Source organism: Agrilus planipennis, unplaced genomic scaffold (assembly GCF_000699045.2).
Source record: "Agrilus planipennis isolate EAB-ADULT unplaced genomic scaffold, Apla_2.0 scaffold210, whole genome shotgun sequence".
NCBI lineage: Eukaryota > Metazoa > Arthropoda > Insecta > Coleoptera > Buprestidae > Agrilus > Agrilus planipennis.
Genome location: NW_020442439.1, coordinates 412041 through 416367, shown reverse-complemented (window position 1 = coordinate 416367; position 4327 = coordinate 412041). Strand labels below are relative to the sequence as shown.

At 36.0% G+C, this 4327-nt stretch overlaps 1 long non-coding RNA gene across 2 annotated transcripts in view; it reads left to right on the top strand.

The window, feature by feature from the left end:
• The window catches only part of LOC108738889, a 5302-nt gene extending 1555 nt beyond the window's left edge, over positions 1–3747 (top strand). Inside the window, exons 2-3 of one of the 2 annotated variants that reach the window (XR_001938052.2) lie at positions 1645–1927; positions 3015–3747. This is a non-coding gene — a long non-coding RNA (uncharacterized LOC108738889). Of the gene's footprint in view, positions 1–1261; positions 1928–3014 lie in introns of those variants that run through there. The other variant, XR_001938051.2, reaches the window with a different exon arrangement.
• Positions 3748–4327: the final 580 nt, after the last annotated feature.

Below are 4327 nucleotides of genomic sequence, written 5' to 3'. Positions count from 1 at the left end.
AAAAAAATAAAATTTATTTTTTATATAAAGTGGTCATGATGGGAAATGTAATTTTTAATTTTAACTTTTGTAAAGTGCAAGTCCGCCCAATTCCATTCTGATAAAATGAATCATTAAAGAAACCTTACCTTATCAAACATGAATGCACATTAGACATTAGAGGTAGTGAGATAGTCTTCGTACGATATTGGGCTGTTAGGAGGGCAAAACTGAAAGAGAAAAAACATTAAGTATGTATTGAAAAGATACATAAACTGAATTAGTTTCAAAATAGATTATACTTAATTGGTTTACCGGTAAATTCACAAATATTACATTTGTACAGACTAATTCAAATTTGAGGCATATCATGGAGATATCTTAAACTGTAAGAGATACGATGGCGGTTAAATTGAGCTTTCTATACGAAAAAAAACGAAAGAGAGAAAGAAAGTTTAGGAGGGAATAGAAACATTTGGTAATGAAGAGTTAAAACGTACGATGTCAGAGTGGAGTTTTTAAAATAACTGTTTTAACACATTTTTTTGGTTCGGTTTTCAAGAACCTTTATTACACTTGATTTATTTTAATTACTACACATTAAAGATTGCAAATGAACAAACTAACATAGGTTTGACCTATAGAGTAGACTGTGAACTAAAAAAATTTAAAAAGTTTTGGGTGTTTCATTCTCACCAGCCAGTAATGCTAGTAGGCGGGCAATCCCTCCCGACTACGCCTGAAGGTAGGGCGGAAGACCCTCTTCAGCCTGCTTTCAGGAATCGTGGGAATGGGTGGGTGGTGGTTCGAGTGAGAACGTTGATACGGATGAAATGAAGACAGAAGGGAATGAAAGATTATCTGTGGAATATTACTGCCTCAGCATTTGCCTAAGTGATCCAAGGAAACCACAGGAAAACTTGGACCAAGGCAGACGGACGTGGAATCGAACCGGCGTACTCCCGAATGCTAATGCAATGGTCTAAACCTCTAGGCTATGCCGCTCTGTGAATGAACTAAAAAACTTAAAAAAAAAACGTTTGGGTGTTTCATTCCCACCAGCCAGTAATGCTGGTGGGCGAGCAGTCCCTCCGGACTATGCCGGAAGGTCAGGCGGAAAACCCTCTTCAACCTGCTTTCGGGAATCGTGGAAATGGGTGGGTGGTGGTTCGAGTGAGAAAGTTGAGACGGACGAAATGAAGACAGAAGAGAATGAAAGATTATCTGTAGAATATTACTGCCCCAGCACTTGTCTAAGCGTTCCAAGGAAATCACAGAAAAACTTGGACTAAGGCAGAAGGACGTGGAATCGAACCGGCGTCCTCCCGAATGTTAAGCAATGGTCTAAACCTCTGGGCCATGCCGCTCCGAGAAGGAACTAAAAAACTTTAAAAAAAACTTTTGGGTGTTTTATTCCCAATGCTGGTGGGCGGGCAGGTCATCGAGGTATAAAGATGCGTGTTCTATTAATAATAATAATGAGACAGTTTAAATAAAGCAATTGATTTTGCAACTGACGAGAATATCAAAATTTTGAATAAAGTGCTAAAATCTTTTTTGGTTCGTCAGATAATCGAAAAAATTAATATTTTAAATTTCTTTAACTCATCGTCAGAATATTTTACTTATAATTACATCTATTGGAATATTACATTCTTATTGCAGCTTTTTGGAACTCCATACATCGGTGTCTTCAGAATTTGCATGCAACGTTTCGTCTTAGCGGAAGTACCATTAACATTAAAATTTTAAGTACGGATCTAGATTTTTTATTTTTTTTTTTACTTTTTTTTAAAAAAAATGTGCTAAACGTACATCGTATGGTCTCTTACTTATTCTCGACGTTACGCAGCAATAAAACCATCATGAGACAGCAGTTCAGCTTTGTTCTCAATGAAATAAAGAAAAGACAACAGAGCACAGAGCCAAAAAATTCTGTAACGAAAAGGTAATCTCTAGAAATTTCTAGAACAGTCCACAACATTCGAGAGTATTCCACAACATTCCAGAACGTTAGGGAACATCACAATCATTGTATTTTAAAGTTTATCCTTTTATTCCAACTACTATATAATCCCATATAAACTCCCTGAGCAAAACCGGGTACCCCAGGTAGTCATTAATTTGATGTAATCTATAAAGCAGAGCCGGGCAAAGTTTAACTTCGCAGAAGCCGCTACATGAGGTTAGTTTGAGTCCCTCCATACCCTTCAATGAGTACGAGAGAGTAAGCAGTAATTAATAATTTTGTTTTGTCTTTTTTTTCTCTCTTCCACTCCCCTATCAAGCCCCTTCATCCCGTAGACGAGCGAAGCCACTCTCGCAACTTAAATAATACCTACGAAAATTTTCGTTACTACGTTCGCAAAACTATTGGGTTTGACTATGGAAGAGGGGACTCACCTACGAAATGGAAGGGATAAGAAAAGGAAAGAATCATCTCACTCGCACTCGCAGGATTAATGAGGAGCTACTTGGTTAACCTTAAGGAGCACTCGGGAGTCAAAAGAGCCGAGTTTGCCCGGCTCTGCTATAGAGAATAAAAAGTGAACTTCATTGATGTTATGTGGAGATCAATATGTTCAACAAGGTTCATTTATATAGATGGATAGCTGCTAGCTGGTCTAATCTAGGTCTACCCCTACCCCTCCTAACTCTCTCTGTTCCTCTATTCTTTCTAATATCTCTTCATTTCTAACCTTCTCTATCCACGGTATCTTCATCATTCGTCTGTAACACCATATTTTGAACCCTTCTAACCTTTTTTTTCCGCAGTGCCCACCGTCGATGTTCTCTCGATCCTGCTCTATCCTCTACTTAATATCCCTACTACCCTAAGCAACAAATTTTCCTCATTAACTTGAAGTAATTTATAGTAGGTATAAATGGAAAATTCATTTTCACATTAATATTTGAAATCTCAATTCGACGATTAATCGATTTGAGATTTCCATTTTTAATTTTCTGGAATATATATCTATAATAATAGCGCACCTTGTGAACTTATAGTAGTCATGAAGATTTCTTTATTTAAGGAATATGGATCAAAAAACTCCAAACCAACTGAAATGTTTTCGTTGTAATTCATGTGGAAAACCTCTAACATTAGGACCTGTGTCTATTCATGTAGACGGAATGTTTTACTGTGAAAAATGTAGCTCAAGATATGCATATGCAGGAAACAACTCTTTTTATAACACCACTCTTGGTGCAGCATTGTATAGACATACGTTTAAATGTGGCAATAATGGGTGTAATGAGGACATCCCCTTGCTCCAAACCAAGATGCACGAAGATAACTGCAGATTTAAACCAATACCGTGTGTACTTTCACACTGCAATTGGCTCAAAAGCAAAGGAGATTTTCTTGATCATTTTCGCTTAAGTCACGGTCAGTTTTATTGTAAAGAAAATGAAAATATTATGTTCGACATTCAAGGCAAACAGAAAGAGAAATTCGTTATGATTGATAATTATTGCTTTATTAAAATGTATACCTCTGAAGATGGGACTACTTTAAATTTTGCTGTTTGTAAAATACAAAACAATTTCGAAAGCTGTAAAATTGATATATTCGATAAGGATCTAAATTATATGGGTAAATATGCTAGAAATGCCGAAGCATTTGATGAAAATTTCACAAATTGTAATTGTGTAGTCTCTTTTCCACATATTGATAAGTTTTTTAGTACTTCAAGTGTATTAAATATTCAAATTACTTGTAAAAACAGTTATTAACAATAAAATTTCCCTGATAAATAATATTTAGTATTGCCTTTTTATTAAATAAAATACCAACAATGGCGCGGTAAACGCCATCTGTAGTACAGTGCTACATTTAGAGGAATTCAATATGCTCAACAAAGTCCATTTTAATAGATAGATATCTACCTGCTGAACTGAATTCACGGTGTAGTTCACCACTACGTGATAGGCACGTTACCAAAATCGAACAAACAAATTCAAAGTGGTCAGTATTCGCGGCGCGACGCGCTGATGAGATCCAAATGCGCGTCTGGCAGTTTTGACAGAATACTGACCACTTTGAATTTGTTTGTTTGCCTTTTTATTGATTACAGTAACGCGTTGTGAAATGTAAATATTAGCAACATAAAGAACGATACGAACTAGTTCCTACAATGAAAAAGAACTAGTTCGCTACGAACTATCAATTTTTTAATAAATGAAAAGATATTGAAATTAAACAATCGATCTCGTTTGTATTGTTCGTTCCTTCCCGATATACATTAGAATTACTTCACGGTGACTGAAAAAAAAACACATTAAGACGTTTACTTGAAGGTAAGTATTATGTATTAGTGTTACAACAGACCTCTGCCACTGCTTC